Consider the following 12,500-nt stretch of genomic DNA (forward strand, 5'->3'; position numbering starts at 1 on the left):
AACCGTTATGTTGACTGAGCATTCAAATTATGTTTGGGCCGCCCGTGCTAAATGCTGCCAAAGTAACAGCTGGTGTGTTCTTTAATAGCCTTGCAAAGGGCAATACCCAGGCTGTGCAAATGTGCTTGCAATTCCTTTGAGATAATTTTACTTGGATAGTGGACAATAATCTGAATGTAAAACAAGATTAAAGACAGTTACAAAGAACATAGCAAAGAGATTGTGAATGCTTTATGAGCACCGTAAGTTGGGTTGTCATTAAAGTTTTAAAGCAGCATTAATTTTGCTCTAAGGAAATTCTTGTTTGCTATTTCATATTTCATACAAAAGTGTGCTGTGTTAGACAGTAATAACAACGACAGAGTCCTGAGGCTTCTAAAACAATGCTGAAAGAAATCTTCTCCAACAGTAAAACGAGTTTGGATCCAGAATACTGCAGGTAGTACATAATATTCTGATTTATACCTCTGCAAATATATAATCTTAACCTTGATATTTCTCTTTACAGCAAAGATCCCAAAAATGTGACAACTGTTAATAATTAATTCACACTCTTTCAACATTTTTTATTAATTTACCAGCTTTATTGGACACACCAGAAAATGTAGCACAACATTTCAGTTTAGGGAAACAAAATAGAACTGCAAAAAATGAACCATTATTAACTGATTTGATGTACTATAATTTTTTTCATATTTTCCACAGAAAGAAGGAAACAGCATACTCTTTCTATAGTACAAGTATGTACCTGGACACAGTTAAACAACAACAATAATAATTATTATTATTGTTGTTCAACTGTATCCAGCTGCTTGGGTTTTGAAATCAGCATAAATATTATACTCAGACAAAATGCAAAATGTCACTGCAATATTAATCTAGATAGATAAATCTTTGAAGAGGTAAAAGAGCACTCTACAGAATGAGAGAAATGTGGTGACACATAAAAACATAAATTATTATTTTTATTTTAAGGAAGCTCGAAAGAATTTTTCCACTCTTAATAGTCGTGTGTCCAATGGAAAAAGATTACTCCAATCCTTACAAAAGGGTTAAAGCTTCATACCTGTGTAATACTATTGTGAGGCAATGTTTTAAAGGGTGTTTGCTGGGTCCCAACTGCTGCTATGGTAATGGTACAGTGCTGCTCAAAGACCCTCTAAAACTTGGTGTTTGAAAAGTATCTCGAAAACCAATTCGGTGAGCAGTATTTTGTTTTTTTAGATTTTGAAACCATATCATAATTCTCTGACCCAGTACATGATGTGAGAAAGAACTATAAACTGAAGTAGAATTTGAAATATTTATGACAAAGCTGAAAGATGAAAAAATTGCAGTAGATAATTTTTTGAAAATTCACTTTAAGAATGCAAAATAAAGCTTCTCACGTGTTTCCAAACAAATCAGGGAAGGATGCTGGACAAACTTTTGAGATAAACCTGACCAAATCTCACAACTCTATTTCCGGATATATTAATCTTGATTCATTATCCTCTGGAGCAGCTCAGGTGGCATGTGTGGCATGAAGCCGGAGCACTCAGCTGAACACTTGTTCTGAGCCTCCTAAAGGATAAGGATATGGCATATTTTGTAATAAGTTAAACTAAGTAATTTGCAATAAACTTATTATAACGATAGCAAATTTTATTTTCTAGTACACTGTCAGTATAATATAAAACATGTGTTTCTACATCGAAATACATTTTGTGTATGTATACATAATTATTGGAAATATGCATACCTTGACGGATGTTCCTTTGCTTGATTTTGGTGTTTGGGTCCTTTCCTCATGGTGCTTTTTTAACTCACAAGGGTAGGACATCAGCGAGGATGGTGGAATTGGCTTAATTGGTATATTTTCAAAGGGAATTCTACAACCTTTTTCCTTGTCAATGTGACAAGCAATTTGTGCATCCCTTTGCCTCGATGTCAAAGGAGAAAGGAAATGTCTCCTCTTCAGCAAGTGCTTTGCTTAAATGGCAAATGACGCTTTATTTTTCCAGATTGATTCCACCCTTTTGTGACAAGTGTCGTACAATGCACAAGAAAGACCATCATCTGCCTGAACTTTTAATTTTGATCGAAAACTTCTCAAAAATTCACCACAAAGGTTTCGCTTTCTCTGTTTGTTAACAAAAACGTAAAAGCGCACCCGACAACAGTCGTCAACTGTTTCTTTCGGGTGGCTCATCCTCATCGTCAACAATATCGTGAAGAGAACACGAGCTTGACAGCGTTGAATTTGGCGCGCATTGAAATAATTTTAAAAAGTTATGCTGCGTGTGGCCCGTGCGATCAAGAATTTCTCGAGTTTAGCCACCGCAATTCATGTAAGAAATCTAGAAATACTTCGACCGGGAAAAGGGGGCAGAATAAAAACAATTGTCAGATCAAAATTAATCACTGCTATTTTAGGTGAATCGGGGAGGAAATCTTTAAACAGATCCCGCACACTTGGAAATACGCTACTTTAACGATACCTGGGAAAGGTCCAGCGTATTTCTCCGCCGATATTCCGAACGATTTCCTGTACATTTAGTGCTGTGATTGAGACTTCTCTCCTCGAGCAAAACCTTGCCAAACGAGCGAGGCGAGTATGGCGATCAAGTGATTTCCATGTAAGAAGACAGGAAACGACTTCACGGCCTGCTGACCTCTGATTGGGCAGAAAAACACAAATAATTTCTGGCACCAATCAGAATTGATAATTACCTCTACTGTTTGGAACTGATCTGGTAAGAACATGTCCCAAAGGGCCTTTCTTTCCCTACTATGCTTTTCTTTGTCTCCATTTTCTTTTGCCGGTTTAGACTTCCCCTTGCCTCTGTGATCTGCCCCTGGGTCTCCGAGGATGTCAATTCTTGACTACCTTTAATTATACAGTTTTTTTTAGTGTGTGTAGTGCTAAGTGTGTTCTATTTAACATTTCTTTATCTGGTTCGACTCACAACCATATTTGGTAAATCACGTGACCAAAACAGCAAATGCGTAAAACAGCGAGTTAACTGTGTTTTTCTCAGATTTTTACCGCAATAGTATGAGAATATTGGCTTCGGCCAATAGTATGAGACCACTTGACTTCGGCTGGGTTAATTAATTCTGGGCTCTTGAAAAAACGACTCGGACTACTAACTTTTAATGTTAGAGGCCCTGAAGGGCCCCCGAAAATTTTCTTAGGCAGCAGCCTTGGCTTATGTAGAAAGGATCATCAGTGTCGGAGCTATAATAGAGGCAAACGTAGGACTGCAATCTCTAAAACTAGGGTAAACTTGTTTAGTTTTAGCTCTTGTCTGTTGGCTATAGCTACAGATACCGAGCTACGTTCCCAAAAGACAGAGAAAAGAGATTTCTTCTAGGACAAATAGTAATCTAGCGTTTACCGTTTCACTGCTAAATCTCTCTTCCCGTTTGTTATCCTTATGAAACGATTGACTGGATGTGAAAGGTTTTTTTTTTAGCCAATGATGGTTAATAAAACAATTTAAGCAGTTGCGAAGAAACCTGAAAGTAATAAGATGCAAGCCCAATTTTGACATGCAACACGAAGTCTACCTTTAAGTCCAAGCATTTCATATAATACTCTTGTTTTTTGGCCATTATAACTTGATCAAAAACGAGAAAAAAACTGCGGTGATAAACATCACTCAACGTCTTCGGAAGTGACGGTTGAACAATTTTTAACTTCGTAACAAATGAATGTAATTATAAGCAGTGAAACATGGCTTTTTTAATAGGCCACTTCCGAGTTCATGCCTGCCTCCTATTCAAAGCGAGTCTAAGTGCGAAGTTTTTGCTATGAAAATTAGCGTTATTTTTAGGTCAGGGTAAAAATGCAGGAGTTTATCCTTACTTGAGAAGCAACAATTTGAGCTGATAATTCCCTGTATTCCGAGACACAAGTGAAGTTGACATCTGTTGAAGTTGGGGAAAAGAGCAAGAGTACACTTCATGACGCTTATTGAATCGGCGTGCATCTAATTATTTGCATTTCTGGACAAAAGTCAAGGATTGAACGTTCAAGTCAAGTATTTTTTCAGGTTTCTTCACTGCTGCTTGACTTGTTTTATTACCTGCGATGATCTCTCTCTTACCAAATTGCTTTCTGAGATAACTAGACGCTACTTGAGCGTAGACTGGGTTGCCTGTCGTATATGTTACACAAAAACAGAGGTCACTGAGTTGGGTGTAATTGAAGGCTCTAAAAGTGGATTTTACCAGGAGTAGTGCCAAAAATTAAAAGACGAAAAAAAGAAAAAAGCCTCGGACAAAATTGTTGAAACGCTTTACAATACCTTGCCCTTCCACGATGTTGTTTTGTCAAATAGGCTCAGAAATTGACGTGCAAACAACGTTGTGAGGGGAGAGTGAGCCGCGAAAGTTTCAGATCTGTATATTCGTGTACTGCTCCAAAGAATTTTGTCCGACATAGTAGGAATGCAATAGGTACTCCTGGAAACTCCTACAATGGAAGAAGCAGGCTAGGGAATCAAGCTCGAATGCGGCATATTTCTCATCATCCCAGAGGTGCTCAGTGCGGAAACAAAACAGTATTTATTTCTTGTTTCGTTTCCTCAAAAACGAAACGTATCATTTCTTGGTTTTCACGTCAGGCAAGTACCACGCAAAGAAAAAATTAAAACGCTTACCATTCAATAAATTGAGATGTTGTAGAAGGGTAATAAATAAAGAGCGTGTCAAAGTTTTAGGGCTGTGCGATATACCATACTCGAGTTATTCGGCCGAGGGTACCTCTCAAAATTATATTGTTTAGTATGGAGACTCCATGTTGGTGTCCCTTAGAGGGACACTAACATGGCGGCCGGAAACCAGTCGAAACATCTGGTCCCAGTTGTTCGAACGATGGATAGTGGCATTCGCCGGATAAATCACTATTCAGTGGATAAGTAAATTTTCAGGTCAATACTCTACCATATCATTTAAGATTGACAATGGAGCTCAGTGTAATGTGATGCCAAAAAGTGCCTGTAATGAAGCTGGTATGGTAACCAGTGGCAGAAGTAGATCAAAATTGGTCTGTTGTTCAGGGCATGAAATCAAAACAATCGGAAAGACTGACGTGATAGTTTTGTACCAAGAAAGATATTCTGTGATGGAGGCTCAGGTGGTTTAGGGAGATGTCATGCAAGTTGTAGGGTTGAAGACTGCCACAGAGTTAAACCTAGGAAAGAGACTGTTTACTGTAGGGTGTAGGGGTGATGAAGATACCCAACCTGAAATACTCAAGAGGTACCGAGGTCACTTCAGTGGTCTTGGCACTCTCCCTGGTGAATATGAGTTAAACATTGATGCAAGTGTCACCCCTGTAGTCCACCCGAAAAGGCGAATCCCGTGCAAGTTAAGGGACAAAGTGACATCTGAGCTGGACAGAATGGAAAGAATGGGCATCGTAACTAAAATTGAGCAGCCCACAAAATGGGTAAGTCCGATCGGAGTAGTGATGAAGTCAAATGATGTTCGCATTTGTCTTGATCTGGCGGTTTTAAGTAAGGTGGTACGTGAAGAGAGAACATTGTCCACTCAGAATGGTGCAAGAAGTAGCGGCAAGTCTTTAAGAAGCCAAGGTTTCGGGATTCTACCAGATCAGGTTGGCATAGGAAAGCAACTGGCTTACCACGTTCAACACACTTTTTGGCAGATTTAAATTTGAAAGGTTACCGTTTGGTTTGGGATCAGCCTCTGAAATATTCCAGAGAGCCATGACTGAGATGTTTTAGGACATAGAGAGATATGAGGTGAATGAATGAATGAATGAACTTTATTTATACACGGTAATAATTTCAACATAAAATTGGTTTTCACCTTAGCCGTGTTCCTATCTAACATAATCAAAGAAATATGGCTAAAATACACACAAGCAGATAGCAGCTAAAAACAAGAGCTAAGAACTTATAATTACAACTGTTAAAAAGTATAATGATATGTTATGATAATTGTATACTTAAAATAAAGTACCCAATTTAATAATCTTTAATTTAACCAGTTTAATTATCATGGTGGTCCCTTCTCAAAAACGCTTTAAGACTATTTAATGTTTTCAAATCTCTTATATGGTTTGGAAGTGCATTCCATGCTCCCTCTCCATGATATGCAAAAGATCTTTTTAACGAATTAGTTTTAGGCTTGGGCAATTGGGTCTCGAATCTGCTGCCTCTGAGGTTGTAATTATGCACCTCAGAGGTCAAACAAAAGAGCTTAGTTAAGTACTCAAGTACATCATCGTGATAAACTTTGTACATCATGAAATTCATTTGCATTTTCTGCCTATCATGCAGCGTAGGCCAATTCAATTCTTCTAGTATATCGCATGATCTAGTGCCCTTTCGTGATAATGCGCGCTGCTCTATTTTGGAGTTTCTGTAGTTGGCATGCAGGTGTTTTTGAGCAATTACCCCACACAAGGTTACAGCAGTCGAAATACGGCTGCACTAGTGATCGGTAAATGGCATTCAATGTTCCTCTGTCACTTGTAAGAGATCTAATTTTATAGAGCATATGCAAGCCATTCTGAACTTTTGTTAGGATGTGTGATATCTGATTACCCCATGACAGAGACTCATCAATATGTACACCGAGTAATTTTTTGGTAGTTTTCTTTTCTATGGTTTTATCAAATATGCTAAGGGTAATGTCTTTGGATGCAATGATGCTTCGTCTGGACCCCACTGTCATATAACTTGTTTTTGAAGTGTTGCAGCTAAACTTATTCGTTGCTAGCCATTTCTCTATGCCTTCTAGGTCACACTGTAGTTTTGGTTTAATGTCAATACTGGTACGCATACCGGGTACAGTTATGTAGGTGTGATCAACAAACATATCAGGAATGCAAAACTGTAGGCAGCTGGGAAAGTCATTAACATATAATATATAGATTTAGCCCAAGCCTAAAAGCGGAGCTGCCTGGTTATTTATTCTTACTGCCTCTAGGGTTAGCGAAAATAAAAGGTTTCGAATTGTCCGCGTTTTGATGTTTCCGGTTACTGCTTTATAATAATTAAATCATTTTCTTTGCTTTCTTCTATAGAAAAATTCGTTGCCTAACTAGTGAATTCCACGATAAATTTTACGCTAAAGACCGATATTGCATGAATCATGAAGCGATGAGTACGATATCGGTTTTTCGAGTGAAATTTACTTTGGAATACACCAGCTTGGCAATGAATTTTTCTTGCACCGCATGAGTTTTAAAAGAAAACAAGCATACCCTCAGCGAGCGAATGGAAAAGTAAAAGAGCGATTTCAGAGTCAACTGTCAATAGCCAGCGAATAGTAATCACGTTAAAATTAGAAGCCATGAAACAGTCAGTTCAAGGTCAAAGAAGAGTTTTACTGATGTACTTTATTTCACTTTATCTCTGAAAACGAGATCATTCACATTTTGATGTGACTGAAACACGCCATGTTGGCTTGTAAAAAGAATCGGCAAAATGCAACCAAGAAAGGACGAACTTCAAACAAGATCCGCTCCAACACTTAAATAACGTTTAGGTACTTTAAACAAACTTCAGACAGTGAAATTTTACGAGAACTCATTGCGATTACGTGTTTATAACATAAGGGCAAAATTTTCTTGGCACTGTCGACGCACATCAAAAACCAGTTGAGCAAACGGATTAAAAAGCACTCGAGTTGTTCGATCGCATTACTGAGAGCAAAACGAACAAACAAACAAGTCAACTTTTTCTTTGTGTCCAAAAGAGTACAGTTGATTGTCATTTACTTCCAGTTGACAATAAAAAGTCGATTTTCATTCCTGAAGAAAGAAAAAACCGATTAGACCACTTTTGAAAAAAACAAACGGTTTAGTGCCCAAGGAAATAATTTGTGGAGTAACTTCTTCCACTAAGTATTAGCTATTACTGGTGTTCTGTTTTGTCTTTGTCGTTCTCTTTCGCTCTCCTTTTGTTTCTGTTCTAGTCATAAATCCTTTAGGCATCATGTAACCTTATCAGAGCTTCTAAAAATACGCCAAAATTTTCAATACAGCAGCTCCAAGCAAATTAACTTTAAGTTCTTATCCCTCCGATGCTTGACTTGAATAACTGCGTAGCCGCCAGTGTGGACCACAGTTATCATGATATGTCAAACTGGATTGAAACCAGCGAAAAATGCAGAACGAAAACATTTTCCAAACCGTTTTCTACCTGAACACGAAATGCAATGACTGTTTAAGAACTATAGTTGATGTAGTATGGCCGTGTATCCGCGTCGAGCCACAGAAAGCGCGCGAAAAATGAAGCCTCGTTTATGTTTAGGTGAGTTAACCTGAGTTGAGCCTGCAATCCAATCGAAAACCAGTACCTGGTCAGCGGTCAACTTCCAAAAAGACATCTGACCTCGGTGAGCTCTAAGCTTGAGCCCGCGATATGGTCACGTGATACTGGTCAGCGGATACCTTGTTTTAACAGGTGTCAATTTATCAAACCTGGATGTCCAGTATGAAATATGTATGTTGTAAACTAGAATGATACTGGTCACATTGGGATACATGGAGGGGTGGACGTGCGGACGTACGTACGTACGGACGCTCGATTACGTGATAGCTTTAAAACCAAAATTTCTCGCATTAATGGGTTACCATATTTTCTTAACTATGGTGCTCCGTAGAGGCGGGCCTGGAGCTCCGCTATTAAAAACAATAACGGACCCAATATCGATCCCTGCGGGACACCACAAGTTATATATTCTTCATTAGACAAAACGCCATTAACATAACACTATTGACGCCTTGTTGCGAGGTATGACTCAAACCACTTTACAGATTTGCCCTTGATACCGTAGTAGTTCAACTTTCGTAAAAGTGTTGCGTGATCAACGGTATCAAAGGCCTTCTTGAGATCAATGAAAACATTGCCAGTTAAAATGCCTTCGTCGATGTTTCCAAGCCATAAATCCGTCACAAACAGCAGTGCCGTAGGTTGAGTGCATACCTTGAAACCCAGATTGAAATTTTGAGAGCAAGTTGTTTTCAGTAAAGACTTCAAGGACTTGAGTATGCATTATTCCCTCAGTTACCTTGGAGATGGCCGGCAATATTGATATTGATCTATAGTTGTTAGGCGCGTTTCTACAATCTTGGGCAAAATTGTTGAAAAAAGTCTGCTTTTGGACTAAACTCCGATCACAAGTATTAAAAAGAAGCTCTCTTTTTGCCCCCACCCCCCCCCCCCCCCCTGATCAATGTTGCTAGACGAAACAAGGCATGTCGAGCTGGGGCTTATCAACATTGGTTGTAGGGGGGAGGGGGATGGCTAATAATGTGCGATATTGAGGACATAGTGCGCAAAATAACCCCTGTTTTTAATATTCTCAACCCTTTTTGTCCAAGATTGTCTTGGGATCATTTTGCCCAAGAACACAAAAAGCGTGTATGTATGAGTTCTGTAAGTACAAAAGAGGAAATATATCAGTCGTAGGCATGTCGTCATGGTATTTGATTGACTTTTAGAGTTAATTAATCCTAATAAAGAAAAGACAATGTTACGTCATCATTGAGGTTCATTATCAAAACAACTGGAAATGGTACATAAAAGGCATATTGACGACGCTTTAGGAGCGTATATTTTATTACAGGTGCGACATCAGAACGACAAAGCTAAAGATGTTGCTGAAGAAGTAGGAGTTTTATTAGGAACAATCTTCAGGATCAAGAAATAAAATGTCCAAGGCCTTAAAAGGGAAGTTGTCACGCTGTTCGTTAGTAAAAGCCACAACAAAGATGTGATCAGATGTGACCCATACGATAAACTAGATGGACCCTTCTTTGAAAAATATCTCAGAGAACAGTTCCCTAAATGTTTTTGGGAAAGCAAACAAGATGTGGTATAACAGGAGCAAAATAGTAATAGAGCAAATTACTTCCGGTTGCAAGAAACGTCACTTCCTGTTTGTAAACCGTGAGTCTTCGAATACGAAATGTCACGAAGTTTAAGTATAACTACGAGGCATTATATTTATTTCCCTTACCGTTTTCTCAAGGCGTTGCTAATGAGTATAAACTATGAACAAAATCAATGGGATTTCTGCATTTCTTACAAAAAGTGACGCATTTCAACGGTTAACACACCGGCTGGCTAAAAACAGACTGGTCATGAAAAATATTTCAAATCTGTTCAAATCACGGTAACCGACCAAAATTTCTCATTCCTTTGTCGTAAATCTATGTCAGTTAAAAAACACACAAAATTAACCGTTGTTAACCGTGCAATTTCCTTACTGTGTGTAATCTCACATAAATATATCTGCGATAATTTCATATCTGTATATACATATTGATCAGTGTAAACCATAGTGGGCAAAAACAGCTAAAGCAAGGCCGACTGGTTTTGATATAACTCCTTACTATTGTCCTCGTTATAGGACTCAGTAGATCGCTTACTTCTTAATCGTACTAATGTATGAATTCCACGAGGTAAAAGAACAGCAATTCGCAGTGCAGTAAAGTAAAGTAAACAGAGCCCTATCTTATGTAAACAATTCACGTACATGGCTGATAATGCACTACTGTAACGATGTTTGTTTCACGCAATATTATTGTATGACAAGTAAGCCTTGACAACTTACTGTGTATCAGCTATGAGAAGACGAGTTTTACATACTATAAACATATGAGAGTGTTCACACTCTCATATAGACAGATGTTTGATAGTTTATACCAAATACAATCTTGGGCAAAATTGTTGAAAAAAGTCTGCTTTTGGACTAAACTCCGATCACAAGTATGAAAAAGCAGCTCTCGTTTTGCCCCCACCTCCTCTGATCAATGTCAATCAATGACGAAACAAAGCATGTCGAACCGGGGCTTATCAACATTGGTTGTAGGGGGGACGGGGATGGCTAATAATGTGCGATATTGAGGACATAGTGCGCAAAATAACCCCTGTTTTAAATATTCTCAACCCTTTTTGTCCAAGATTGTAGCATCGAGATTTTGTCAAGCCCACAACTTTTGGATGTACTTAATTTCGATATAACATGGTATACTTGTTCACCTGTCACAGGAGTAAACATAAACAGTGTGGATGCCCTCTTGCTTATGTACTGTTCTGGCGGAGTGCCTGTAACTGGAATGTTCTTAGTCAATTTTTTACCCAGAGTGCAAAAATTTAGATTCATTTGATCAGCTATCTCTTTCTTATCAGTATTTGTTTGAGCCCCACAGGAAAACTCGCTAATCAATGTTGTTTTAGTTTTACCGTTTAATGTACTGTTTATAAGTTTCCAAGTCTCTAAGTCTCTCTTACATTACCACAACTTTCTTGAATACCCTTCTTGAAATAATTAGATTTTACTGCTTTTACTGCGGTATTAACTTTATTCCTATAGAGTCTAGCTCGTTATTTGTTTAAACTGCGGTCTTTTTCAGGTAATCTCTTTGCCTGATTCTCCGCATAAGTTCCGAGTCTATCCAGGGCGAGCATTTACTATGTACTTTTCTATACCTACCTGGTGCATGCCTGTCAGCAACTTCAAGAAAAAGAGACTTAAGCAAATTCCACATTTCATTAAGTTCTGTTAACGTTGTTTCCCAGTAGAAAGGTGTATTCTTCACATCTTCAATGAAGGCATTGGGGTTATAGTTCTAAATTGCCTTGTTTCAAGAATATCAGTTGTTGTTGTCAACGTATTGAACTTGCGAACGGCATAAATCAAACTATGGACAGATATGCCGACGTGCACAACACTGTGATGAGATAATTTAGCAGCTTCGTTTGAATAAAAGTAGTCAATTAATGCACGAGATGTAGGTGTAATTCTCGTGGGGCTTAGAATAATTTGTTTATACTGATATGTTTCACTGACGAATTTCAAACACTTAGGGTTCGAGTCTAATTTAGTAGTAAGGAATTAACAGATTCGAGTTTGTATTGCATAGAATGATACTCTCCTTACCCTCATCATCTAATTTTGCAATATACGGTTCATAGTTCTTTAACTGGTCTTGATAGGTGATAGTTGATGACTTACTAGTGTGGGGAAAGAATGTAGAAGAGCATGATCTCACTTTAGAGAAGGTGTCGCAGAGGGCAAAGGAAACTGATTTGAGATACAAGGAGGAGAAGTGCAAGTTCCACAAGCAAGAGGTCACATATGCAGGACACGTATTTGGGGCTGAGGACTTGAGTCCTAGTTCAGACGAAGTTCAAGCCATTTTAAATCTACCAGTACCTCATGATAAATCATCTCTCTAGAGATTCATGAGTATGGTGACCTACTTGCATAAATTTAGTCCTCCCTTAGCCAACATCAATAAGCCTCTAAGAGAGTTACTATGGAAATCAGTTGAGTGGCACTGGATGGAGATGCAACAGAAAGCATTTGAAGAATTGATTAATTCGAACTTTAGGGATGAGCTGTGTATTTGTGATGGCTCACTCATGAAAGGGGATCGTCTTATCGCGCCCTCTAGTTTGCGAGTGAGATGCTTGACAAGATCCATAGCAGCCATTTGGAGCATAGAAAGAACGTTGCTTACACCAGTG

General features: G+C 38.4%; 1 protein-coding gene across 1 annotated transcript in view; it reads right to left on the reverse strand.

Annotated features, from left to right (window-relative positions):
• The window catches only part of LOC138050346 (E3 ubiquitin-protein ligase TRIM56-like), an 87,714-nt gene that overhangs the window by 32,239 nt on the left and 42,975 nt on the right, over positions 1–12,500 (reverse strand). The window lies entirely within an intron of this gene.

Source organism: Montipora capricornis, chromosome 6, assembly GCF_036669925.1.
Source record: "Montipora capricornis isolate CH-2021 chromosome 6, ASM3666992v2, whole genome shotgun sequence".
NCBI lineage: Eukaryota > Metazoa > Cnidaria > Anthozoa > Scleractinia > Acroporidae > Montipora > Montipora capricornis.